Source organism: Schistocerca piceifrons, unplaced genomic scaffold, assembly GCF_021461385.2.
Source record: "Schistocerca piceifrons isolate TAMUIC-IGC-003096 unplaced genomic scaffold, iqSchPice1.1 HiC_scaffold_569, whole genome shotgun sequence".
Classification (NCBI taxonomy): Eukaryota; Metazoa; Arthropoda; class Insecta; order Orthoptera; family Acrididae; genus Schistocerca; species Schistocerca piceifrons.
This window is the reverse complement of record NW_025728809.1, coordinates 93,651-115,987: the sequence shown is the minus strand read 5'-3', so window position 1 is coordinate 115,987 and position 22,337 is coordinate 93,651. Positions and strand designations below refer to the sequence as shown.

The window sequence follows — 22,337 nt, the reverse complement described above, 5'->3', positions numbered from 1 at the left end:
CCCGCTGAAGCGTTGAAACGTTGTGGATAACAAACAAGAAATACGTTGGCGCCCTAGCAACAGCACCACCATCAGTCACAGAAAATTAAATGCCCCGGGTGAGGATCGAACTCACGACCTTAAGATTATGAGACTTACGCGCTGCCTACTGCGCTACCGAGGCACGGGTGCACCGCTTGTCCTGGAAACTGGGTAAATACCGTACCCAATATTAGACGTAGAGACACTGTACTTCCTGGATAACGTGTTCTGTTGCTACACGTGCACTGCCGGCCCAGTTGATTGCGGTGCTGCTGCAGCTGTTGCAACGATAGGCAGCACTCCTTGTCGTTAAAGTTCAGAGCCTCGGAGGCACCCGGACCCAGCAACTTGTGAGGCCAGGCCGACGCTAGTCTGTAGAACATGATGCGAGCGTCCTAGTGGGGACCCGCGAGTGCTGCGTTCTCGGTCCTTCTCAAGGGAAATCCAGCTACACATTCTTGTGGATCGTGCATCTCAAGCGCTCAAGCCACGCGGCAGCATCATCGCGGGAAAAGCAAAATGATGCATCGGCCGGGAATCGAACCCGGGCCGCCCGCGTGGCAGGCGAGCATTCTACCACTGAACCACCGATGCTGGGGCCAGCGGTAACTTGACGCTGCTTCCCGAGCAGATGTCTCAAGGGAAAGTGGGACTGCCGTCAAGCGCCGTAGCATTCTGTGGGAAAGATGCTGCAGACGCTGAATCCTGCACTGCACTGCTTAAAAATGCCGCCAGAACGCGGTCCTCTGCGTACTCTTGCGTCGCCGGCGCCCAACTCTTGCCAAAGGATGCGAAATGTGCGCGGATACGCTGTCCGAATGCGTCTGGATGTGCTCCCCTAGCCTGCCTCGAAATGCGCCTGCCAGGTACGATCACTTTCGGCCGCTGCCGACTGGCGGGAAGCCGACACAGCGCGGACGCGCGGCGCTCGCTTGTGCGGTGGTGGTGTAATGGTCAGCATAGTTGCCTTCCAAGCAGTTGATCCGCGTTCGATTCCCGGCCACCGCAGCAGGCTTTTAATTTCGCGTATGAGTACTTTTGCCACGCGCTCTTAAATTATTGTTTTTTCGCCCTCTTACTCGCTGCATACCAGCCCTTAGTGTGTCTCGACTTGTCTCGTGTCTCGACTTGTCTCGACTTTGCTCAGCTGACGCGAGAGCTGACGCTCTCAAATCGGCCTTTATCAAAACGACAAGCACGAGAAACGACTGAGAGAGGTAAGGAGAGGCGAGGCGATGGACACACAGCACGCCCCCTTCATTTCACGGTGGCGTCTCCCTGACCGAATCGGGCTGTAGCTCCGAAAACAAAGGAGAAACAAAAATAGGAAGTAAAAGTGCAAATAGTGCCCTGTGTTCCCATGCGCTCACCCGCCCAAGTACTGACAAGGGCCAAAGTTGTTACGCATCGGCAATCGGACATTTTCTTTCATTTTCTCTTTATCGGTTGAGAACCAGTGTATTCAAGATATTATGGCCATTGGCGAGTGAATGCTGTAGCGCTTCCCGACGAGTCGGGTTCGGATCCTCTGTCAACTTCCACGCAGGGTGATGATCTTTTGGTCATCACACTCGCCAGCTGAAATCGGCGCTGCCTTTTCGTAGTAGTAAAAGAGTAGTGGCCCGTGGGGGGATCGAACCCACGACCTTCGCGTTATTAGCACGACGCTCTAACCAACTGAGCTAACGGGCCTCGGCAGATGCAGCTGCTCAGCCCTACGCTGGAAACAGGTGGCATGAAGCCATACACCATTTCTATGGTCGTCGTGTGTCTGCTTCCCTAGTCTATATTCTGCTGACGGTCACGAAACAGTAGCTATATTGCGAGCAGGACGGCAAACGGCTGCTCGGACAGCTCAAACTTGCCACGATTCGTGTGGAAAAAATTCCGTTCCGGTACCGGGAATCGAACCCGGGCCTCCTGGGTGAAAGCCAGGTATCCTAGCCACTAGACCACACCGGATGTGGACGTTTCGTTCGACCGTTCGTACGGTCGCTTGGCGCATTTCGTGTCGAGTGCCGCGTCGGCGCCCCTCTCTCTTTGCGAGCATCTTTGCACATACTGACTGGCAAGGCGCGCACCTCAAACGCCGCAGAGCAATGCTTTTGGCTTCATGCTCTGCTGGGAGAAGAGGAAAAGGGAAGCTGTAAGTAGCAATAACAGGAAGTAAACATTTTCCCGCTGAAGCGTTGAAACGTTGTGGATAACAAACAAGAAATACGTTGGCGCCCTAGCAACAGCACCACCATCAGTCACAGAAAATTAAATGCCCCGGGTGAGGATCGAACTCACGACCTTAAGATTATGAGACTTACGCGCTGCCTACTGCGCTACCGAGGCACGGGTGCACCGCTTGTCCTGGAAACTGGGTAAATACCGTACCCAATATTAGACGTAGAGACACTGTACTTCCTGGATAACGTGTTCTGTTGCTACACGTGCACTGCCGGCCCAGTTGATTGCGGTGCTGCTGCAGCTGTTGCAACGATAGGCAGCACTCCTTGTCGTTAAAGTTCAGAGCCTCGGAGGCACCCGGACCCAGCAACTTGTGAGGCCAGGCCGACGCTAGTCTGTAGAACATGATGCGAGCGTCCTAGTGGGGACCCGCGAGTGCTGCGTTCTCGGTCCTTCTCAAGGGAAATCCAGCTACACATTCTTGTGGATCGTGCATCTCAAGCGCTCAAGCCACGCGGCAGCATCATCGCGGGAAAAGCAAAATGATGCATCGGCCGGGAATCGAACCCGGGCCGCCCGCGTGGCAGGCGAGCATTCTACCACTGAACCACCGATGCTGGGGCCAGCGGTAACTTGACGCTGCTTCCCGAGCAGATGTCTCAAGGGAAAGTGGGACTGCCGTCAAGCGCCGTAGCATTCTGTGGGAAAGATGCTGCAGACGCTGAATCCTGCACTGCACTGCTTAAAAATGCCGCCAGAACGCGGTCCTCTGCGTACTCTTGCGTCGCCGGCGCCCAACTCTTGCCAAAGGATGCGAAATGTGCGCGGATACGCTGTCCGAATGCGTCTGGATGTGCTCCCCTAGCCTGCCTCGAAATGCGCCTGCCAGGTACGATCACTTTCGGCCGCTGCCGACTGGCGGGAAGCCGACACAGCGCGGACGCGCGGCGCTCGCTTGTGCGGTGGTGGTGTAATGGTCAGCATAGTTGCCTTCCAAGCAGTTGATCCGCGTTCGATTCCCGGCCACCGCAGCAGGCTTTTAATTTCGCGTATGAGTACTTTTGCCACGCGCTCTTAAATTATTGTTTTTTCGCCCTCTTACTCGCTGCATACCAGCCCTTAGTGTGTCTCGACTTGTCTCGTGTCTCGACTTGTCTCGACTTTGCTCAGCTGACGCGAGAGCTGACGCTCTCAAATCGGCCTTTATCAAAACGACAAGCACGAGAAACGACTGAGAGAGGTAAGGAGAGGCGAGGCGATGGACACACAGCACGCCCCCTTCATTTCACGGTGGCGTCTCCCTGACCGAATCGGGCTGTAGCTCCGAAAACAAAGGAGAAACAAAAATAGGAAGTAAAAGTGCAAATAGTGCCCTGTGTTCCCATGCGCTCACCCGCCCAAGTACTGACAAGGGCCAAAGTTGTTACGCATCGGCAATCGGACATTTTCTTTCATTTTCTCTTTATCGGTTGAGAACCAGTGTATTCAAGATATTATGGCCATTGGCGAGTGAATGCTGTAGCGCTTCCCGACGAGTCGGGTTCGGATCCTCTGTCAACTTCCACGCAGGGTGATGATCTTTTGGTCATCACACTCGCCAGCTGAAATCGGCGCTGCCTTTTCGTAGTAGTAAAAGAGTAGTGGCCCGTGGGGGGATCGAACCCACGACCTTCGCGTTATTAGCACGACGCTCTAACCAACTGAGCTAACGGGCCTCGGCAGATGCAGCTGCTCAGCCCTACGCTGGAAACAGGTGGCATGAAGCCATACACCATTTCTATGGTCGTCGTGTGTCTGCTTCCCTAGTCTATATTCTGCTGACGGTCACGAAACAGTAGCTATATTGCGAGCAGGACGGCAAACGGCTGCTCGGACAGCTCAAACTTGCCACGATTCGTGTGGAAAAAATTCCGTTCCGGTACCGGGAATCGAACCCGGGCCTCCTGGGTGAAAGCCAGGTATCCTAGCCACTAGACCACACCGGATGTGGACGTTTCGTTCGACCGTTCGTACGGTCGCTTGGCGCATTTCGTGTCGAGTGCCGCGTCGGCGCCCCTCTCTCTTTGCGAGCATCTTTGCACATACTGACTGGCAAGGCGCGCACCTCAAACGCCGCAGAGCAATGCTTTTGGCTTCATGCTCTGCTGGGAGAAGAGGAAAAGGGAAGCTGTAAGTAGCAATAACAGGAAGTAAACATTTTCCCGCTGAAGCGTTGAAACGTTGTGGATAACAAACAAGAAATACGTTGGCGCCCTAGCAACAGCACCACCATCAGTCACAGAAAATTAAATGCCCCGGGTGAGGATCGAACTCACGACCTTAAGATTATGAGACTTACGCGCTGCCTACTGCGCTACCGAGGCACGGGTGCACCGCTTGTCCTGGAAACTGGGTAAATACCGTACCCAATATTAGACGTAGAGACACTGTACTTCCTGGATAACGTGTTCTGTTGCTACACGTGCACTGCCGGCCCAGTTGATTGCGGTGCTGCTGCAGCTGTTGCAACGATAGGCAGCACTCCTTGTCGTTAAAGTTCAGAGCCTCGGAGGCACCCGGACCCAGCAACTTGTGAGGCCAGGCCGACGCTAGTCTGTAGAACATGATGCGAGCGTCCTAGTGGGGACCCGCGAGTGCTGCGTTCTCGGTCCTTCTCAAGGGAAATCCAGCTACACATTCTTGTGGATCGTGCATCTCAAGCGCTCAAGCCACGCGGCAGCATCATCGCGGGAAAAGCAAAATGATGCATCGGCCGGGAATCGAACCCGGGCCGCCCGCGTGGCAGGCGAGCATTCTACCACTGAACCACCGATGCTGGGGCCAGCGGTAACTTGACGCTGCTTCCCGAGCAGATGTCTCAAGGGAAAGTGGGACTGCCGTCAAGCGCCGTAGCATTCTGTGGGAAAGATGCTGCAGACGCTGAATCCTGCACTGCACTGCTTAAAAATGCCGCCAGAACGCGGTCCTCTGCGTACTCTTGCGTCGCCGGCGCCCAACTCTTGCCAAAGGATGCGAAATGTGCGCGGATACGCTGTCCGAATGCGTCTGGATGTGCTCCCCTAGCCTGCCTCGAAATGCGCCTGCCAGGTACGATCACTTTCGGCCGCTGCCGACTGGCGGGAAGCCGACACAGCGCGGACGCGCGGCGCTCGCTTGTGCGGTGGTGGTGTAATGGTCAGCATAGTTGCCTTCCAAGCAGTTGATCCGCGTTCGATTCCCGGCCACCGCAGCAGGCTTTTAATTTCGCGTATGAGTACTTTTGCCACGCGCTCTTAAATTATTGTTTTTTCGCCCTCTTACTCGCTGCATACCAGCCCTTAGTGTGTCTCGACTTGTCTCGTGTCTCGACTTGTCTCGACTTTGCTCAGCTGACGCGAGAGCTGACGCTCTCAAATCGGCCTTTATCAAAACGACAAGCACGAGAAACGACTGAGAGAGGTAAGGAGAGGCGAGGCGATGGACACACAGCACGCCCCCTTCATTTCACGGTGGCGTCTCCCTGACCGAATCGGGCTGTAGCTCCGAAAACAAAGGAGAAACAAAAATAGGAAGTAAAAGTGCAAATAGTGCCCTGTGTTCCCATGCGCTCACCCGCCCAAGTACTGACAAGGGCCAAAGTTGTTACGCATCGGCAATCGGACATTTTCTTTCATTTTCTCTTTATCGGTTGAGAACCAGTGTATTCAAGATATTATGGCCATTGGCGAGTGAATGCTGTAGCGCTTCCCGACGAGTCGGGTTCGGATCCTCTGTCAACTTCCACGCAGGGTGATGATCTTTTGGTCATCACACTCGCCAGCTGAAATCGGCGCTGCCTTTTCGTAGTAGTAAAAGAGTAGTGGCCCGTGGGGGGATCGAACCCACGACCTTCGCGTTATTAGCACGACGCTCTAACCAACTGAGCTAACGGGCCTCGGCAGATGCAGCTGCTCAGCCCTACGCTGGAAACAGGTGGCATGAAGCCATACACCATTTCTATGGTCGTCGTGTGTCTGCTTCCCTAGTCTATATTCTGCTGACGGTCACGAAACAGTAGCTATATTGCGAGCAGGACGGCAAACGGCTGCTCGGACAGCTCAAACTTGCCACGATTCGTGTGGAAAAAATTCCGTTCCGGTACCGGGAATCGAACCCGGGCCTCCTGGGTGAAAGCCAGGTATCCTAGCCACTAGACCACACCGGATGTGGACGTTTCGTTCGACCGTTCGTACGGTCGCTTGGCGCATTTCGTGTCGAGTGCCGCGTCGGCGCCCCTCTCTCTTTGCGAGCATCTTTGCACATACTGACTGGCAAGGCGCGCACCTCAAACGCCGCAGAGCAATGCTTTTGGCTTCATGCTCTGCTGGGAGAAGAGGAAAAGGGAAGCTGTAAGTAGCAATAACAGGAAGTAAACATTTTCCCGCTGAAGCGTTGAAACGTTGTGGATAACAAACAAGAAATACGTTGGCGCCCTAGCAACAGCACCACCATCAGTCACAGAAAATTAAATGCCCCGGGTGAGGATCGAACTCACGACCTTAAGATTATGAGACTTACGCGCTGCCTACTGCGCTACCGAGGCACGGGTGCACCGCTTGTCCTGGAAACTGGGTAAATACCGTACCCAATATTAGACGTAGAGACACTGTACTTCCTGGATAACGTGTTCTGTTGCTACACGTGCACTGCCGGCCCAGTTGATTGCGGTGCTGCTGCAGCTGTTGCAACGATAGGCAGCACTCCTTGTCGTTAAAGTTCAGAGCCTCGGAGGCACCCGGACCCAGCAACTTGTGAGGCCAGGCCGACGCTAGTCTGTAGAACATGATGCGAGCGTCCTAGTGGGGACCCGCGAGTGCTGCGTTCTCGGTCCTTCTCAAGGGAAATCCAGCTACACATTCTTGTGGATCGTGCATCTCAAGCGCTCAAGCCACGCGGCAGCATCATCGCGGGAAAAGCAAAATGATGCATCGGCCGGGAATCGAACCCGGGCCGCCCGCGTGGCAGGCGAGCATTCTACCACTGAACCACCGATGCTGGGGCCAGCGGTAACTTGACGCTGCTTCCCGAGCAGATGTCTCAAGGGAAAGTGGGACTGCCGTCAAGCGCCGTAGCATTCTGTGGGAAAGATGCTGCAGACGCTGAATCCTGCACTGCACTGCTTAAAAATGCCGCCAGAACGCGGTCCTCTGCGTACTCTTGCGTCGCCGGCGCCCAACTCTTGCCAAAGGATGCGAAATGTGCGCGGATACGCTGTCCGAATGCGTCTGGATGTGCTCCCCTAGCCTGCCTCGAAATGCGCCTGCCAGGTACGATCACTTTCGGCCGCTGCCGACTGGCGGGAAGCCGACACAGCGCGGACGCGCGGCGCTCGCTTGTGCGGTGGTGGTGTAATGGTCAGCATAGTTGCCTTCCAAGCAGTTGATCCGCGTTCGATTCCCGGCCACCGCAGCAGGCTTTTAATTTCGCGTATGAGTACTTTTGCCACGCGCTCTTAAATTATTGTTTTTTCGCCCTCTTACTCGCTGCATACCAGCCCTTAGTGTGTCTCGACTTGTCTCGTGTCTCGACTTGTCTCGACTTTGCTCAGCTGACGCGAGAGCTGACGCTCTCAAATCGGCCTTTATCAAAACGACAAGCACGAGAAACGACTGAGAGAGGTAAGGAGAGGCGAGGCGATGGACACACAGCACGCCCCCTTCATTTCACGGTGGCGTCTCCCTGACCGAATCGGGCTGTAGCTCCGAAAACAAAGGAGAAACAAAAATAGGAAGTAAAAGTGCAAATAGTGCCCTGTGTTCCCATGCGCTCACCCGCCCAAGTACTGACAAGGGCCAAAGTTGTTACGCATCGGCAATCGGACATTTTCTTTCATTTTCTCTTTATCGGTTGAGAACCAGTGTATTCAAGATATTATGGCCATTGGCGAGTGAATGCTGTAGCGCTTCCCGACGAGTCGGGTTCGGATCCTCTGTCAACTTCCACGCAGGGTGATGATCTTTTGGTCATCACACTCGCCAGCTGAAATCGGCGCTGCCTTTTCGTAGTAGTAAAAGAGTAGTGGCCCGTGGGGGGATCGAACCCACGACCTTCGCGTTATTAGCACGACGCTCTAACCAACTGAGCTAACGGGCCTCGGCAGATGCAGCTGCTCAGCCCTACGCTGGAAACAGGTGGCATGAAGCCATACACCATTTCTATGGTCGTCGTGTGTCTGCTTCCCTAGTCTATATTCTGCTGACGGTCACGAAACAGTAGCTATATTGCGAGCAGGACGGCAAACGGCTGCTCGGACAGCTCAAACTTGCCACGATTCGTGTGGAAAAAATTCCGTTCCGGTACCGGGAATCGAACCCGGGCCTCCTGGGTGAAAGCCAGGTATCCTAGCCACTAGACCACACCGGATGTGGACGTTTCGTTCGACCGTTCGTACGGTCGCTTGGCGCATTTCGTGTCGAGTGCCGCGTCGGCGCCCCTCTCTCTTTGCGAGCATCTTTGCACATACTGACTGGCAAGGCGCGCACCTCAAACGCCGCAGAGCAATGCTTTTGGCTTCATGCTCTGCTGGGAGAAGAGGAAAAGGGAAGCTGTAAGTAGCAATAACAGGAAGTAAACATTTTCCCGCTGAAGCGTTGAAACGTTGTGGATAACAAACAAGAAATACGTTGGCGCCCTAGCAACAGCACCACCATCAGTCACAGAAAATTAAATGCCCCGGGTGAGGATCGAACTCACGACCTTAAGATTATGAGACTTACGCGCTGCCTACTGCGCTACCGAGGCACGGGTGCACCGCTTGTCCTGGAAACTGGGTAAATACCGTACCCAATATTAGACGTAGAGACACTGTACTTCCTGGATAACGTGTTCTGTTGCTACACGTGCACTGCCGGCCCAGTTGATTGCGGTGCTGCTGCAGCTGTTGCAACGATAGGCAGCACTCCTTGTCGTTAAAGTTCAGAGCCTCGGAGGCACCCGGACCCAGCAACTTGTGAGGCCAGGCCGACGCTAGTCTGTAGAACATGATGCGAGCGTCCTAGTGGGGACCCGCGAGTGCTGCGTTCTCGGTCCTTCTCAAGGGAAATCCAGCTACACATTCTTGTGGATCGTGCATCTCAAGCGCTCAAGCCACGCGGCAGCATCATCGCGGGAAAAGCAAAATGATGCATCGGCCGGGAATCGAACCCGGGCCGCCCGCGTGGCAGGCGAGCATTCTACCACTGAACCACCGATGCTGGGGCCAGCGGTAACTTGACGCTGCTTCCCGAGCAGATGTCTCAAGGGAAAGTGGGACTGCCGTCAAGCGCCGTAGCATTCTGTGGGAAAGATGCTGCAGACGCTGAATCCTGCACTGCACTGCTTAAAAATGCCGCCAGAACGCGGTCCTCTGCGTACTCTTGCGTCGCCGGCGCCCAACTCTTGCCAAAGGATGCGAAATGTGCGCGGATACGCTGTCCGAATGCGTCTGGATGTGCTCCCCTAGCCTGCCTCGAAATGCGCCTGCCAGGTACGATCACTTTCGGCCGCTGCCGACTGGCGGGAAGCCGACACAGCGCGGACGCGCGGCGCTCGCTTGTGCGGTGGTGGTGTAATGGTCAGCATAGTTGCCTTCCAAGCAGTTGATCCGCGTTCGATTCCCGGCCACCGCAGCAGGCTTTTAATTTCGCGTATGAGTACTTTTGCCACGCGCTCTTAAATTATTGTTTTTTCGCCCTCTTACTCGCTGCATACCAGCCCTTAGTGTGTCTCGACTTGTCTCGTGTCTCGACTTGTCTCGACTTTGCTCAGCTGACGCGAGAGCTGACGCTCTCAAATCGGCCTTTATCAAAACGACAAGCACGAGAAACGACTGAGAGAGGTAAGGAGAGGCGAGGCGATGGACACACAGCACGCCCCCTTCATTTCACGGTGGCGTCTCCCTGACCGAATCGGGCTGTAGCTCCGAAAACAAAGGAGAAACAAAAATAGGAAGTAAAAGTGCAAATAGTGCCCTGTGTTCCCATGCGCTCACCCGCCCAAGTACTGACAAGGGCCAAAGTTGTTACGCATCGGCAATCGGACATTTTCTTTCATTTTCTCTTTATCGGTTGAGAACCAGTGTATTCAAGATATTATGGCCATTGGCGAGTGAATGCTGTAGCGCTTCCCGACGAGTCGGGTTCGGATCCTCTGTCAACTTCCACGCAGGGTGATGATCTTTTGGTCATCACACTCGCCAGCTGAAATCGGCGCTGCCTTTTCGTAGTAGTAAAAGAGTAGTGGCCCGTGGGGGGATCGAACCCACGACCTTCGCGTTATTAGCACGACGCTCTAACCAACTGAGCTAACGGGCCTCGGCAGATGCAGCTGCTCAGCCCTACGCTGGAAACAGGTGGCATGAAGCCATACACCATTTCTATGGTCGTCGTGTGTCTGCTTCCCTAGTCTATATTCTGCTGACGGTCACGAAACAGTAGCTATATTGCGAGCAGGACGGCAAACGGCTGCTCGGACAGCTCAAACTTGCCACGATTCGTGTGGAAAAAATTCCGTTCCGGTACCGGGAATCGAACCCGGGCCTCCTGGGTGAAAGCCAGGTATCCTAGCCACTAGACCACACCGGATGTGGACGTTTCGTTCGACCGTTCGTACGGTCGCTTGGCGCATTTCGTGTCGAGTGCCGCGTCGGCGCCCCTCTCTCTTTGCGAGCATCTTTGCACATACTGACTGGCAAGGCGCGCACCTCAAACGCCGCAGAGCAATGCTTTTGGCTTCATGCTCTGCTGGGAGAAGAGGAAAAGGGAAGCTGTAAGTAGCAATAACAGGAAGTAAACATTTTCCCGCTGAAGCGTTGAAACGTTGTGGATAACAAACAAGAAATACGTTGGCGCCCTAGCAACAGCACCACCATCAGTCACAGAAAATTAAATGCCCCGGGTGAGGATCGAACTCACGACCTTAAGATTATGAGACTTACGCGCTGCCTACTGCGCTACCGAGGCACGGGTGCACCGCTTGTCCTGGAAACTGGGTAAATACCGTACCCAATATTAGACGTAGAGACACTGTACTTCCTGGATAACGTGTTCTGTTGCTACACGTGCACTGCCGGCCCAGTTGATTGCGGTGCTGCTGCAGCTGTTGCAACGATAGGCAGCACTCCTTGTCGTTAAAGTTCAGAGCCTCGGAGGCACCCGGACCCAGCAACTTGTGAGGCCAGGCCGACGCTAGTCTGTAGAACATGATGCGAGCGTCCTAGTGGGGACCCGCGAGTGCTGCGTTCTCGGTCCTTCTCAAGGGAAATCCAGCTACACATTCTTGTGGATCGTGCATCTCAAGCGCTCAAGCCACGCGGCAGCATCATCGCGGGAAAAGCAAAATGATGCATCGGCCGGGAATCGAACCCGGGCCGCCCGCGTGGCAGGCGAGCATTCTACCACTGAACCACCGATGCTGGGGCCAGCGGTAACTTGACGCTGCTTCCCGAGCAGATGTCTCAAGGGAAAGTGGGACTGCCGTCAAGCGCCGTAGCATTCTGTGGGAAAGATGCTGCAGACGCTGAATCCTGCACTGCACTGCTTAAAAATGCCGCCAGAACGCGGTCCTCTGCGTACTCTTGCATCGCCGGCGCCCAACTCTTGCCAAAGGATGCGAAATGTGCGCGGATACGCTGTCCGAATGCGTCTGGATGTGCTCCCCTAGCCTGCCTCGAAATGCGCCTGCCAGGTACGATCACTTTCGGCCGCTGCCGACTGGCGGGAAGCCGACACAGCGCGGACGCGCGGCGCTCGCTTGTGCGGTGGTGGTGTAATGGTCAGCATAGTTGCCTTCCAAGCAGTTGATCCGCGTTCGATTCCCGGCCACCGCAGCAGGCTTTTAATTTCGCGTATGAGTACTTTTGCCACGCGCTCTTAAATTATTGTTTTTTCGCCCTCTTACTCGCTGCATACCAGCCCTTAGTGTGTCTCGACTTGTCTCGTGTCTCGACTTGTCTCGACTTTGCTCAGCTGACGCGAGAGCTGACGCTCTCAAATCGGCCTTTATCAAAACGACAAGCACGAGAAACGACTGAGAGAGGTAAGGAGAGGCGAGGCGATGGACACACAGCACGCCCCCTTCATTTCACGGTGGCGTCTCCCTGACCGAATCGGGCTGTAGCTCCGAAAACAAAGGAGAAACAAAAATAGGAAGTAAAAGTGCAAATAGTGCCCTGTGTTCCCATGCGCTCACCCGCCCAAGTACTGACAAGGGCCAAAGTTGTTACGCATCGGCAATCGGACATTTTCTTTCATTTTCTCTTTATCGGTTGAGAACCAGTGTATTCAAGATATTATGGCCATTGGCGAGTGAATGCTGTAGCGCTTCCCGACGAGTCGGGTTCGGATCCTCTGTCAACTTCCACGCAGGGTGATGATCTTTTGGTCATCACACTCGCCAGCTGAAATCGGCGCTGCCTTTTCGTAGTAGTAAAAGAGTAGTGGCCCGTGGGGGGATCGAACCCACGACCTTCGCGTTATTAGCACGACGCTCTAACCAACTGAGCTAACGGGCCTCGGCAGATGCAGCTGCTCAGCCCTACGCTGGAAACAGGTGGCATGAAGCCATACACCATTTCTATGGTCGTCGTGTGTCTGCTTCCCTAGTCTATATTCTGCTGACGGTCACGAAACAGTAGCTATATTGCGAGCAGGACGGCAAACGGCTGCTCGGACAGCTCAAACTTGCCACGATTCGTGTGGAAAAAATTCCGTTCCGGTACCGGGAATCGAACCCGGGCCTCCTGGGTGAAAGCCAGGTATCCTAGCCACTAGACCACACCGGATGTGGACGTTTCGTTCGACCGTTCGTACGGTCGCTTGGCGCATTTCGTGTCGAGTGCCGCGTCGGCGCCCCTCTCTCTTTGCGAGCATCTTTGCACATACTGACTGGCAAGGCGCGCACCTCAAACGCCGCAGAGCAATGCTTTTGGCTTCATGCTCTGCTGGGAGAAGAGGAAAAGGGAAGCTGTAAGTAGCAATAACAGGAAGTAAACATTTTCCCGCTGAAGCGTTGAAACGTTGTGGATAACAAACAAGAAATACGTTGGCGCCCTAGCAACAGCACCACCATCAGTCACAGAAAATTAAATGCCCCGGGTGAGGATCGAACTCACGACCTTAAGATTATGAGACTTACGCGCTGCCTACTGCGCTACCGAGGCACGGGTGCACCGCTTGTCCTGGAAACTGGGTAAATACCGTACCCAATATTAGACGTAGAGACACTGTACTTCCTGGATAACGTGTTCTGTTGCTACACGTGCACTGCCGGCCCAGTTGATTGCGGTGCTGCTGCAGCTGTTGCAACGATAGGCAGCACTCCTTGTCGTTAAAGTTCAGAGCCTCGGAGGCACCCGGACCCAGCAACTTGTGAGGCCAGGCCGACGCTAGTCTGTAGAACATGATGCGAGCGTCCTAGTGGGGACCCGCGAGTGCTGCGTTCTCGGTCCTTCTCAAGGGAAATCCAGCTACACATTCTTGTGGATCGTGCATCTCAAGCGCTCAAGCCACGCGGCAGCATCATCGCGGGAAAAGCAAAATGATGCATCGGCCGGGAATCGAACCCGGGCCGCCCGCGTGGCAGGCGAGCATTCTACCACTGAACCACCGATGCTGGGGCCAGCGGTAACTTGACGCTGCTTCCCGAGCAGATGTCTCAAGGGAAAGTGGGACTGCCGTCAAGCGCCGTAGCATTCTGTGGGAAAGATGCTGCAGACGCTGAATCCTGCACTGCACTGCTTAAAAATGCCGCCAGAACGCGGTCCTCTGCGTACTCTTGCGTCGCCGGCGCCCAACTCTTGCCAAAGGATGCGAAATGTGCGCGGATACGCTGTCCGAATGCGTCTGGATGTGCTCCCCTAGCCTGCCTCGAAATGCGCCTGCCAGGTACGATCACCTTCGGCCGCTGCCGACTGGCGGGAAGCCGACACAGCGCGGACGCGCGGCGCTCGCTTGTGCGGTGGTGGTGTAATGGTCAGCATAGTTGCCTTCCAAGCGGTTGATCCGCGTTCGATTCCCGGCCACCGCAGCAGGCTTTTAATTTCGCGTATGAGTACTTTTGCCACGCGCTCTTAAATTATTGTTTTTTCGCCCTCTTACTCGCTGCATACCAGCCCTTAGTGTGTCTCGACTTGTCTCGTGTCTCGACTTGTCTCGACTTTGCTCAGCTGACGCGAGAGCTGACGCTCTCAAATCGGCCTTTATCAAAACGACAAGCACGAGAAACGACTGAGAGAGGTAAGGAGAGGCGAGGCGATGGACACACAGCACGCCCCCTTCATTTCACGGTGGCGTCTCCCTGACCGAATCGGGCTGTAGCTCCGAAAACAAAGGAGAAACAAAAATAGGAAGTAAAAGTGCAAATAGTGCCCTGTGTTCCCATGCGCTCACCCGCCCAAGTACTGACAAGGGCCAAAGTTGTTACGCATCGGCAATCGGACATTTTCTTTCATTTTCTCTTTATCGGTTGAGAACCAGTGTATTCAAGATATTATGGCCATTGGCGAGTGAATGCTGTAGCGCTTCCCGACGAGTCGGGTTCGGATCCTCTGTCAACTTCCACGCAGGGTGATGATCTTTTGGTCATCACACTCGCCAGCTGAAATCGGCGCTGCCTTTTCGTAGTAGTAAAAGAGTAGTGGCCCGTGGGGGGATCGAACCCACGACCTTCGCGTTATTAGCACGACGCTCTAACCAACTGAGCTAACGGGCCTCGGCAGATGCAGCTGCTCAGCCCTACGCTGGAAACAGGTGGCATGAAGCCATACACCATTTCTATGGTCGTCGTGTGTCTGCTTCCCTAGTCTATATTCTGCTGACGGTCACGAAACAGTAGCTATATTGCGAGCAGGACGGCAAACGGCTGCTCGGACAGCTCAAACTTGCCACGATTCGTGTGGAAAAAATTCCGTTCCGGTACCGGGAATCGAACCCGGGCCTCCTGGGTGAAAGCCAGGTATCCTAGCCACTAGACCACACCGGATGTGGACGTTTCGTTCGACCGTTCGTACGGTCGCTTGGCGCATTTCGTGTCGAGTGCCGCGTCGGCGCCCCTCTCTCTTTGCGAGCATCTTTGCACATACTGACTGGCAAGGCGCGCACCTCAAACGCCGCAGAGCAATGCTTTTGGCTTCATGCTCTGCTGGGAGAAGAGGAAAAGGGAAGCTGTAAGTAGCAATAACAGGAAGTAAACATTTTCCCGCTGAAGCGTTGAAACGTTGTGGATAACAAACAAGAAATACGTTGGCGCCCTAGCAACAGCACCACCATCAGTCACAGAAAATTAAATGCCCCGGGTGAGGATCGAACTCACGACCTTAAGATTATGAGACTTACGCGCTGCCTACTGCGCTACCGAGGCACGGGTGCACCGCTTGTCCTGGAAACTGGGTAAATACCGTACCCAATATTAGACGTAGAGACACTGTACTTCCTGGATAACGTGTTCTGTTGCTACACGTGCACTGCCGGCCCAGTTGATTGCGGTGCTGCTGCAGCTGTTGCAACGATAGGCAGCACTCCTTGTCGTTAAAGTTCAGAGCCTCGGAGGCACCCGGACCCAGCAACTTGTGAGGCCAGGCCGACGCTAGTCTGTAGAACATGATGCGAGCGTCCTAGTGGGGACCCGCGAGTGCTGCGTTCTCGGTCCTTCTCAAGGGAAATCCAGCTACACATTCTTGTGGATCGTGCATCTCAAGCGCTCAAGCCACGCGGCAGCATCATCGCGGGAAAAGCAAAATGATGCATCGGCCGGGAATCGAACCCGGGCCGCCCGCGTGGCAGGCGAGCATTCTACCACTGAACCACCGATGCTGGGGCCAGCGGTAACTTGACGCTGCTTCCCGAGCAGATGTCTCAAGGGAAAGTGGGACTGCCGTCAAGCGCCGTAGCATTCTGTGGGAAAGATGCTGCAGACGCTGAATCCTGCACTGCACTGCTTAAAAATGCCGCCAGAACGCGGTCCTCTGCGTACTCTTGCGTCGCCGGCGCCCAACTCTTGCCAAAGGATGCGAAATGTGCGCGGATACGCTGTCCGAATGCGTCTGGATGTGCTCCCCTAGCCTGCCTCGAAATGCGCCTGCCAGGTACGATCACTTTCGGCCGCTGCCGACTGGCGGGAAGCCGACACAGCGCGGACGCGCGGCGCTCGCTTGTGCGGTGGTGGTGTAATGGTCAGCATAGTTGCCTTCCAAGCAGTTGATCCGCGTTCGATTCCCGGCCACCGCAGCAGGCTTTTAATTTCGCGTATGAGTACTTTTGCCACGCGCTCTTAAATTATTGTTTTTTCGCCCTCTTACTCGCTGCATACCAGCCCTTAGTGTGTCTCGACTTGTCTCGTGTCTCGACTTGTCTCGACTTTGCTCAGCTGACGCGAGAGCTGACGCTCTCAAATCGGCCTTTATCAAAACGACAAGCACGAGAAACGACTGAGAGAGGTAAGGAGAGGCGAGGCGATGGACACACAGCACGCCCCCTTCATTTCACGGTGGCGTCTCCCTGACCGAATCGGGCTGTAGCTCCGAAAACAAAGGAGAAACAAAAATAGGAAGTAAAAGTGCAAATAGTGCCCTGTGTTCCCATGCGCTCACCCGCCCAAGTACTGACAAGGGCCAAAGTTGTTACGCATCGGCAATCGGACATTTTCTTTCATTTTCTCTTTATCGGTTGAGAACCAGTGTATTCAAGATATTATGGCCATTGGCGAGTGAATGCTGTAGCGCTTCCCGACGAGTCGGGTTCGGATCCTCTGTCAACTTCCACGCAGGGTGATGATCTTTTGGTCATCACACTCGCCAGCTGAAATCGGCGCTGCCTTTTCGTAGTAGTAAAAGAGTAGTGGCCCGTGGGGGGATCGAACCCACGACCTTCGCGTTATTAGCACGACGCTCTAACCAACTGAGCTAACGGGCCTCGGCAGATGCAGCTGCTCAGCCCTACGCTGGAAACAGGTGGCATGAAGCCATACACCATTTCTATGGTCGTCGTGTGTCTGCTTCCCTAGTCTATATTCTGCTGACGGTCACGAAACAGTAGCTATATTGCGAGCAGGACGGCAAACGGCTGCTCGGACAGCTCAAACTTGCCACGATTCGTGTGGAAAAAATTCCGTTCCGGTACCGGGAATCGAACCCGGGCCTCCTGGGTGAAAGCCAGGTATCCTAGCCACTAGACCACACCGGATGTGGACGTTTCGTTCGACCGTTCGTACGGTCGCTTGGCGCATTTCGTGTCGAGTGCCGCGTCGGCGCCCCTCTCTCTTTGCGAGCATCTTTGCACATACTGACTGGCAAGGCGCGCACCTCAAACGCCGCAGAGCAATGCTTTTGGCTTCATGCTCTGCTGGGAGAAGAGGAAAAGGGAAGCTGTAAGTAGCAATAACAGGAAGTAAACATTTTCCCGCTGAAGCGTTGAAACGTTGTGGATAACAAACAAGAAATACGTTGGCGCCCTAGCAACAGCACCACCATCAGTCACAGAAAATTAAATGCCCCGGGTGAGGATCGAACTCACGACCTTAAGATTATGAGACTTACGCGCTGCCTACTGCGCTACCGAGGCACGGGTGCACCGCTTGTCCTGGAAACTGGGTAAATACCGTACCCAATATTAGACGTAGAGACACTGTACTTCCTGGATAACGTGTTCTGTTGCTACACGTGCACTGCCGGCCCAGTTGATTGCGGTGCTGCTGCAGCTGTTGCAACGATAGGCAGCACTCCTTGTCGTTAAAGTTCAGAGCCTCGGAGGCACCCGGACCCAGCAACTTGTGAGGCCAGGCCGACGCTAGTCTGTAGAACATGATGCGAGCGTCCTAGTGGGGACCCGCGAGTGCTGCGTTCTCGGTCCTTCTCAAGGGAAATCCAGCTACACATTCTTGTGGATCGTGCATCTCAAGCGCTCAAGCCACGCGGCAGCATCATCGCGGGAAAAGCAAAATGATGCATCGGCCGGGAATCGAACCCGGGCCGCCCGCGTGGCAGGCGAGCATTCTACCACTGAACCACCGATGCTGGGGCCAGCGGTAACTTGACGCTGCTTCCCGAGCAGATGTCTCAAGGGAAAGTGGGACTGCCGTCAAGCGCCGTAGCATTCTGTGGGAAAGATGCTGCAGACGCTGAATCCTGCACTGCACTGCTTAAAAATGCCGCCAGAACGCGGTCCTCTGCGTACTCTTGCATCGCCGGCGCCCAACTCTTGCCAAAGGATGCGAAATGTGCGCGGATACGCTGTCCGAATGCGTCTGGATGTGCTCCCCTAGCCTGCCTCGAAATGCGCCTGCCAGGTACGATCACTTTCGGCCGCTGCCGACTGGCGGGAAGCCGACACAGCGCGGACGCGCGGCGCTCGCTTGTGCGGTGGTGGTGTAATGGTCAGCATAGTTGCCTTCCAAGCAGTTGATCCGCGTTCGATTCCCGGCCACCGCAGCAGGCTTTTAATTTCGCGTATGAGTACTTTTGCCACGCGCTCTTAAATTATTGTTTTTTCGCCCTCTTACTCGCTGCATACCAGCCCTTAGTGTGTCTCGACTTGTCTCGTGTCTCGACTTGTCTCGACTTTGCTCAGCTGACGCGAGAGCTGACGCTCTCAAATCGGCCTTTATCAAAACGACAAGCACGAGAAACGACTGAGAGAGGTAAGGAGAGGCGAGGCGATGGACACACAGCACGCCCCCTTCATTTCACGGTGGCGTCTCCCTGACCGAATCGGGCTGTAGCTCCGAAAACAAAGGAGAAACAAAAATAGGAAGTAAAAGTGCAAATAGTGCCCTGTGTTCCCATGCGCTCACCCGCCCAAGTACTGACAAGGGCCAAAGTTGTTACGCATCGGCAATCGGACATTTTCTTTCATTTTCTCTTTATCGGTTGAGAACCAGTGTATTCAAGATATTATGGCCATTGGCGAGTGAATGCTGTAGCGCTTCCCGACGAGTCGGGTTCGGATCCTCTGTCAACTTCCACGCAGGGTGATGATCTTTTGGTCATCACACTCGCCAGCTGAAATCGGCGCTGCCTTTTCGTAGTAGTAAAAGAGTAGTGGCCCGTGGGGGGATCGAACCCACGACCTTCGCGTTATTAGCACGACGCTCTAACCAACTGAGCTAACGGGCCTCGGCAGATGCAGCTGCTCAGCCCTACGCTGGAAACAGGTGGCATGAAGCCATACACCATTTCTATGGTCGTCGTGTGTCTGCTTCCCTAGTCTATATTCTGCTGACGGTCACGAAACAGTAGCTATATTGCGAGCAGGACGGCAAACGGCTGCTCGGACAGCTCAAACTTGCCACGATTCGTGTGGAAAAAATTCCGTTCCGGTACCGGGAATCGAACCCGGGCCTCCTGGGTGAAAGCCAGGTATCCTAGCCACTAGACCACACCGGATGTGGACGTTTCGTTCGACCGTTCGTACGGTCGCTTGGCGCATTTCGTGTCGAGTGCCGCGTCGGCGCCCCTCTCTCTTTGCGAGCATCTTTGCACATACTGACTGGCAAGGCGCGCACCTCAAACGCCGCAGAGCAATGCTTTTGGCTTCATGCTCTGCTGGGAGAAGAGGAAAAGGGAAGCTGTAAGTAGCAATAACAGGAAGTAAACATTTTCCCGCTGAAGCGTTGAAACGTTGTGGATAACAAACAAGAAATACGTTGGCGCCCTAGCAACAGCACCACCATCAGTCACAGAAAATTAAATGCCCCGGGTGAGGATCGAACTCACGACCTTAAGATTATGAGACTTACGCGCTGCCTACTGCGCTACCGAGGCACGGGTGCACCGCTTGTCCTGGAAACTGGGTAAATACCGTACCCAATATTAGACGTAGAGACACTGTACTTCCTGGATAACGTGTTCTGTTGCTACACGTGCACTGCCGGCCCAGTTGATTGCGGTGCTGCTGCAGCTGTTGCAACGATAGGCAGCACTCCTTGTCGTTAAAGTTCAGAGCCTCGGAGGCACCCGGACCCAGCAACTTGTGAGGCCAGGCCGACGCTAGTCTGTAGAACATGATGCGAGCGTCCTAGTGGGGACCCGCGAGTGCAGCGTTCTCGGTCCTTCTCAAGGGAAATCCAGCTACACATTCTTGTGGATCGTGCATCTCAAGCGCTCAAGCCACGCGGCAGCATCATCGCGGGAAAAGCAAAATGATGCATCGGCCGGGAATCGAACCCGGGCCGCCCGCGTGGCAGGCGAGCATTCTACCACTGAACCACCGATGCTGGGGCCAGCGGTAACTTGACGCTGCTTCCCGAGCAGATGTCTCAAGGGAAAGTGGGACTGCCGTCAAGCGCCGTAGCATTCTGTGGGAAAGATGCTGCAGACGCTGAATCCTGCACTGCACTGCTTAAAAATGCCGCCAGAACGCGGTCCTCTGCGTACTCTTGCGTCGCCGGCGCCCAACTCTTGCCAAAGGATGCGAAATGTGCGCGGATACGCTGTCCGAATGCGTCTGGATGTGCTCCCCTAGCCTGCCTCGAAATGCGCCTGCCAGGTACGATCACCTTCGGCCGCTGCCGACTGGCGGGAAGCCGACACAGCGCGGACGCGCGGCGCTCGCTTGTGCGGTGGTGGTGTAATGGTCAGCATAGTTGCCTTCCAAGCGGTTGATCCGCGTTCGATTCCCGGCCACCGCAGCAGGCTTTTAATTTCGCGTATGAGTACTTTTGCCACGCGCTCTTAAATTATTGTTTTTTCGCCCTCTTACTCGCTGCATACCAGCCCTTAGTGTGTCTCGACTTGTCTCGTGTCTCGACTTGTCTCGACTTTGCTCAGCTGACGCGAGAGCTGACGCTCTCAAATCGGCCTTTATCAAAACGACAAGCACGAGAAACGACTGAGAGAGGTAAGGAGAGGCGAGGCGATGGACACACAGCACGCCCCCTTCATTTCACGGTGGCGTCTCCCTGACCGAATCGGGCTGTAGCTCCGAAAACAAAGGAGAAACAAAAATAGGAAGTAAAAGTGCAAATAGTGCCCTGTGTTCCCATGCGCTCACCCGCCCAAGTACTGACAAGGGCCAAAGTTGTTACGCATCGGCAATCGGACATTTTCTTTCATTTTCTCTTTATCGGTTGAGAACCAGTGTATTCAAGATATTATGGCCATTGGCGAGTGAATGCTGTAGCGCTTCCCGACGAGTCGGGTTCGGATCCTCTGTCAACTTCCACGCAGGGTGATGATCTTTTGGTCATCACACTCGCCAGCTGAAATCGGCGCTGCCTTTTCGTAGTAGTAAAAGAGTAGTGGCCCGTGGGGGGATCGAACCCACGACCTTCGCGTTATTAGCACGACGCTCTAACCAACTGAGCTAACGGGCCTCGGCAGATGCAGCTGCTCAGCCCTACGCTGGAAACAGGTGGCATGAAGCCATACACCATTTCTATGGTCGTCGTGTGTCTGCTTCCCTAGTCTATATTCTGCTGACGGTCACGAAACAGTAGCTATATTGCGAGCAGGACGGCAAACGGCTGCTCGGACAGCTCAAACTTGCCACGATTCGTGTGGAAAAAATTCCGTTCCGGTACCGGGAATCGAACCCGGGCCTCCTGGGTGAAAGCCAGGTATCCTAGCCACTAGACCACACCGGATGTGGACGTTTCGTTCGACCGTTCGTACGGTCGCTTGGCGCATTTCGTGTCGAGTGCCGCGTCGGCGCCCCTCTCTCTTTGCGAGCATCTTTGCACATACTGACTGGCAAGGCGCGCACCTCAAACGCCGCAGAGCAATGCTTTTGGCTTCATGCTCTGCTGGGAGAAGAGGAAAAGGGAAGCTGTAAGTAGCAATAACAGGAAGTAAACATTTTCCCGCTGAAGCGTTGAAACGTTGTGGATAACAAACAAGAAATACGTTGGCGCCCTAGCAACAGCACCACCATCAGTCACAGAAAATTAAATGCCCCGGGTGAGGATCGAACTCACGACCTTAAGATTATGAGACTTACGCGCTGCCTACTGCGCTACCGAGGCACGGGTGCACCGCTTGTCCTGGAAACTGGGTAAATACCGTACCCAATATTAGACGTAGAGACACTGTACTTCCTGGATAACGTGTTCTGTTGCTACACGTGCACTGCCGGCCCAGTTGATTGCGGTGCTGCTGCAGCTGTTGCAACGATAGGCAGCACTCCTTGTCGTTAAAGTTCAGAGCCTCGGAGGCACCC

The 22,337-nt window shown here is 54.7% G+C and overlaps 51 non-coding genes across 51 annotated transcripts; 10 read left to right on the top strand and 41 right to left on the bottom strand.

Annotated features, from left to right (window-relative positions):
* Window positions 1-90: 90 nt before the first annotated feature.
* On the bottom strand, window positions 91-163 carry Trnam-cau. Its single transcript has one exon. It is a non-coding gene; the product is annotated as a tRNA-Met (tRNA).
* A 381-nt stretch (window positions 164-544) lies between these two features.
* Window positions 545-615, bottom strand: Trnag-gcc. The gene has a single exon. It is a non-coding gene; the product is annotated as a tRNA-Gly (tRNA).
* Window positions 616-957: 342 nt separating this feature from the next.
* Window positions 958-1,029, top strand: Trnag-ucc. The gene has a single exon. It is a non-coding gene; the product is annotated as a tRNA-Gly (tRNA).
* A 610-nt stretch (window positions 1,030-1,639) lies between these two features.
* Trnai-aau lies at window positions 1,640-1,713 on the bottom strand. The gene has a single exon. It is a non-coding gene; the product is annotated as a tRNA-Ile (tRNA).
* A 198-nt stretch (window positions 1,714-1,911) lies between these two features.
* Trnae-uuc lies at window positions 1,912-1,983 on the bottom strand. Its single transcript has one exon. It is a non-coding gene; the product is annotated as a tRNA-Glu (tRNA).
* A 305-nt stretch (window positions 1,984-2,288) lies between these two features.
* Window positions 2,289-2,361, bottom strand: Trnam-cau. Its single transcript has one exon. It is a non-coding gene; the product is annotated as a tRNA-Met (tRNA).
* A 381-nt stretch (window positions 2,362-2,742) lies between these two features.
* On the bottom strand, window positions 2,743-2,813 carry Trnag-gcc. Its single transcript has one exon. It is a non-coding gene; the product is annotated as a tRNA-Gly (tRNA).
* A 342-nt stretch (window positions 2,814-3,155) lies between these two features.
* Window positions 3,156-3,227, top strand: Trnag-ucc. The gene has a single exon. It is a non-coding gene; the product is annotated as a tRNA-Gly (tRNA).
* Window positions 3,228-3,837: 610 nt separating this feature from the next.
* Trnai-aau lies at window positions 3,838-3,911 on the bottom strand. The gene has a single exon. It is a non-coding gene; the product is annotated as a tRNA-Ile (tRNA).
* Window positions 3,912-4,109: 198 nt separating this feature from the next.
* On the bottom strand, window positions 4,110-4,181 carry Trnae-uuc. The gene has a single exon. It is a non-coding gene; the product is annotated as a tRNA-Glu (tRNA).
* Window positions 4,182-4,486: 305 nt separating this feature from the next.
* Trnam-cau lies at window positions 4,487-4,559 on the bottom strand. The gene has a single exon. It is a non-coding gene; the product is annotated as a tRNA-Met (tRNA).
* Window positions 4,560-4,940: 381 nt separating this feature from the next.
* Trnag-gcc lies at window positions 4,941-5,011 on the bottom strand. Its single transcript has one exon. It is a non-coding gene; the product is annotated as a tRNA-Gly (tRNA).
* A 342-nt stretch (window positions 5,012-5,353) lies between these two features.
* Trnag-ucc lies at window positions 5,354-5,425 on the top strand. The gene has a single exon. It is a non-coding gene; the product is annotated as a tRNA-Gly (tRNA).
* Window positions 5,426-6,035: 610 nt separating this feature from the next.
* Trnai-aau lies at window positions 6,036-6,109 on the bottom strand. The gene has a single exon. It is a non-coding gene; the product is annotated as a tRNA-Ile (tRNA).
* Window positions 6,110-6,307: 198 nt separating this feature from the next.
* Window positions 6,308-6,379, bottom strand: Trnae-uuc. The gene has a single exon. It is a non-coding gene; the product is annotated as a tRNA-Glu (tRNA).
* A 305-nt stretch (window positions 6,380-6,684) lies between these two features.
* Trnam-cau lies at window positions 6,685-6,757 on the bottom strand. Its single transcript has one exon. It is a non-coding gene; the product is annotated as a tRNA-Met (tRNA).
* A 381-nt stretch (window positions 6,758-7,138) lies between these two features.
* Window positions 7,139-7,209, bottom strand: Trnag-gcc. Its single transcript has one exon. It is a non-coding gene; the product is annotated as a tRNA-Gly (tRNA).
* Window positions 7,210-7,551: 342 nt separating this feature from the next.
* Trnag-ucc lies at window positions 7,552-7,623 on the top strand. Its single transcript has one exon. It is a non-coding gene; the product is annotated as a tRNA-Gly (tRNA).
* Window positions 7,624-8,233: 610 nt separating this feature from the next.
* On the bottom strand, window positions 8,234-8,307 carry Trnai-aau. Its single transcript has one exon. It is a non-coding gene; the product is annotated as a tRNA-Ile (tRNA).
* Window positions 8,308-8,505: 198 nt separating this feature from the next.
* Window positions 8,506-8,577, bottom strand: Trnae-uuc. Its single transcript has one exon. It is a non-coding gene; the product is annotated as a tRNA-Glu (tRNA).
* Window positions 8,578-8,882: 305 nt separating this feature from the next.
* On the bottom strand, window positions 8,883-8,955 carry Trnam-cau. The gene has a single exon. It is a non-coding gene; the product is annotated as a tRNA-Met (tRNA).
* A 381-nt stretch (window positions 8,956-9,336) lies between these two features.
* On the bottom strand, window positions 9,337-9,407 carry Trnag-gcc. Its single transcript has one exon. It is a non-coding gene; the product is annotated as a tRNA-Gly (tRNA).
* A 342-nt stretch (window positions 9,408-9,749) lies between these two features.
* On the top strand, window positions 9,750-9,821 carry Trnag-ucc. The gene has a single exon. It is a non-coding gene; the product is annotated as a tRNA-Gly (tRNA).
* Window positions 9,822-10,431: 610 nt separating this feature from the next.
* Window positions 10,432-10,505, bottom strand: Trnai-aau. Its single transcript has one exon. It is a non-coding gene; the product is annotated as a tRNA-Ile (tRNA).
* Window positions 10,506-10,703: 198 nt separating this feature from the next.
* On the bottom strand, window positions 10,704-10,775 carry Trnae-uuc. The gene has a single exon. It is a non-coding gene; the product is annotated as a tRNA-Glu (tRNA).
* Window positions 10,776-11,080: 305 nt separating this feature from the next.
* Window positions 11,081-11,153, bottom strand: Trnam-cau. The gene has a single exon. It is a non-coding gene; the product is annotated as a tRNA-Met (tRNA).
* Window positions 11,154-11,534: 381 nt separating this feature from the next.
* Trnag-gcc lies at window positions 11,535-11,605 on the bottom strand. Its single transcript has one exon. It is a non-coding gene; the product is annotated as a tRNA-Gly (tRNA).
* Window positions 11,606-11,947: 342 nt separating this feature from the next.
* Window positions 11,948-12,019, top strand: Trnag-ucc. Its single transcript has one exon. It is a non-coding gene; the product is annotated as a tRNA-Gly (tRNA).
* A 610-nt stretch (window positions 12,020-12,629) lies between these two features.
* Trnai-aau lies at window positions 12,630-12,703 on the bottom strand. The gene has a single exon. It is a non-coding gene; the product is annotated as a tRNA-Ile (tRNA).
* A 198-nt stretch (window positions 12,704-12,901) lies between these two features.
* Window positions 12,902-12,973, bottom strand: Trnae-uuc. Its single transcript has one exon. It is a non-coding gene; the product is annotated as a tRNA-Glu (tRNA).
* Window positions 12,974-13,278: 305 nt separating this feature from the next.
* Window positions 13,279-13,351, bottom strand: Trnam-cau. The gene has a single exon. It is a non-coding gene; the product is annotated as a tRNA-Met (tRNA).
* A 381-nt stretch (window positions 13,352-13,732) lies between these two features.
* Window positions 13,733-13,803, bottom strand: Trnag-gcc. The gene has a single exon. It is a non-coding gene; the product is annotated as a tRNA-Gly (tRNA).
* A 342-nt stretch (window positions 13,804-14,145) lies between these two features.
* Trnag-ucc lies at window positions 14,146-14,217 on the top strand. Its single transcript has one exon. It is a non-coding gene; the product is annotated as a tRNA-Gly (tRNA).
* A 610-nt stretch (window positions 14,218-14,827) lies between these two features.
* Window positions 14,828-14,901, bottom strand: Trnai-aau. Its single transcript has one exon. It is a non-coding gene; the product is annotated as a tRNA-Ile (tRNA).
* Window positions 14,902-15,099: 198 nt separating this feature from the next.
* Trnae-uuc lies at window positions 15,100-15,171 on the bottom strand. Its single transcript has one exon. It is a non-coding gene; the product is annotated as a tRNA-Glu (tRNA).
* A 305-nt stretch (window positions 15,172-15,476) lies between these two features.
* Trnam-cau lies at window positions 15,477-15,549 on the bottom strand. The gene has a single exon. It is a non-coding gene; the product is annotated as a tRNA-Met (tRNA).
* A 381-nt stretch (window positions 15,550-15,930) lies between these two features.
* Trnag-gcc lies at window positions 15,931-16,001 on the bottom strand. The gene has a single exon. It is a non-coding gene; the product is annotated as a tRNA-Gly (tRNA).
* A 342-nt stretch (window positions 16,002-16,343) lies between these two features.
* On the top strand, window positions 16,344-16,415 carry Trnag-ucc. The gene has a single exon. It is a non-coding gene; the product is annotated as a tRNA-Gly (tRNA).
* A 610-nt stretch (window positions 16,416-17,025) lies between these two features.
* On the bottom strand, window positions 17,026-17,099 carry Trnai-aau. The gene has a single exon. It is a non-coding gene; the product is annotated as a tRNA-Ile (tRNA).
* Window positions 17,100-17,297: 198 nt separating this feature from the next.
* Trnae-uuc lies at window positions 17,298-17,369 on the bottom strand. Its single transcript has one exon. It is a non-coding gene; the product is annotated as a tRNA-Glu (tRNA).
* Window positions 17,370-17,674: 305 nt separating this feature from the next.
* Trnam-cau lies at window positions 17,675-17,747 on the bottom strand. Its single transcript has one exon. It is a non-coding gene; the product is annotated as a tRNA-Met (tRNA).
* Window positions 17,748-18,128: 381 nt separating this feature from the next.
* Trnag-gcc lies at window positions 18,129-18,199 on the bottom strand. The gene has a single exon. It is a non-coding gene; the product is annotated as a tRNA-Gly (tRNA).
* Window positions 18,200-18,541: 342 nt separating this feature from the next.
* On the top strand, window positions 18,542-18,613 carry Trnag-ucc. Its single transcript has one exon. It is a non-coding gene; the product is annotated as a tRNA-Gly (tRNA).
* A 610-nt stretch (window positions 18,614-19,223) lies between these two features.
* Window positions 19,224-19,297, bottom strand: Trnai-aau. The gene has a single exon. It is a non-coding gene; the product is annotated as a tRNA-Ile (tRNA).
* Window positions 19,298-19,495: 198 nt separating this feature from the next.
* Trnae-uuc lies at window positions 19,496-19,567 on the bottom strand. The gene has a single exon. It is a non-coding gene; the product is annotated as a tRNA-Glu (tRNA).
* A 305-nt stretch (window positions 19,568-19,872) lies between these two features.
* Window positions 19,873-19,945, bottom strand: Trnam-cau. Its single transcript has one exon. It is a non-coding gene; the product is annotated as a tRNA-Met (tRNA).
* A 381-nt stretch (window positions 19,946-20,326) lies between these two features.
* On the bottom strand, window positions 20,327-20,397 carry Trnag-gcc. Its single transcript has one exon. It is a non-coding gene; the product is annotated as a tRNA-Gly (tRNA).
* A 342-nt stretch (window positions 20,398-20,739) lies between these two features.
* Trnag-ucc lies at window positions 20,740-20,811 on the top strand. The gene has a single exon. It is a non-coding gene; the product is annotated as a tRNA-Gly (tRNA).
* A 610-nt stretch (window positions 20,812-21,421) lies between these two features.
* On the bottom strand, window positions 21,422-21,495 carry Trnai-aau. The gene has a single exon. It is a non-coding gene; the product is annotated as a tRNA-Ile (tRNA).
* Window positions 21,496-21,693: 198 nt separating this feature from the next.
* On the bottom strand, window positions 21,694-21,765 carry Trnae-uuc. Its single transcript has one exon. It is a non-coding gene; the product is annotated as a tRNA-Glu (tRNA).
* A 305-nt stretch (window positions 21,766-22,070) lies between these two features.
* Window positions 22,071-22,143, bottom strand: Trnam-cau. Its single transcript has one exon. It is a non-coding gene; the product is annotated as a tRNA-Met (tRNA).
* Window positions 22,144-22,337: the final 194 nt, after the last annotated feature.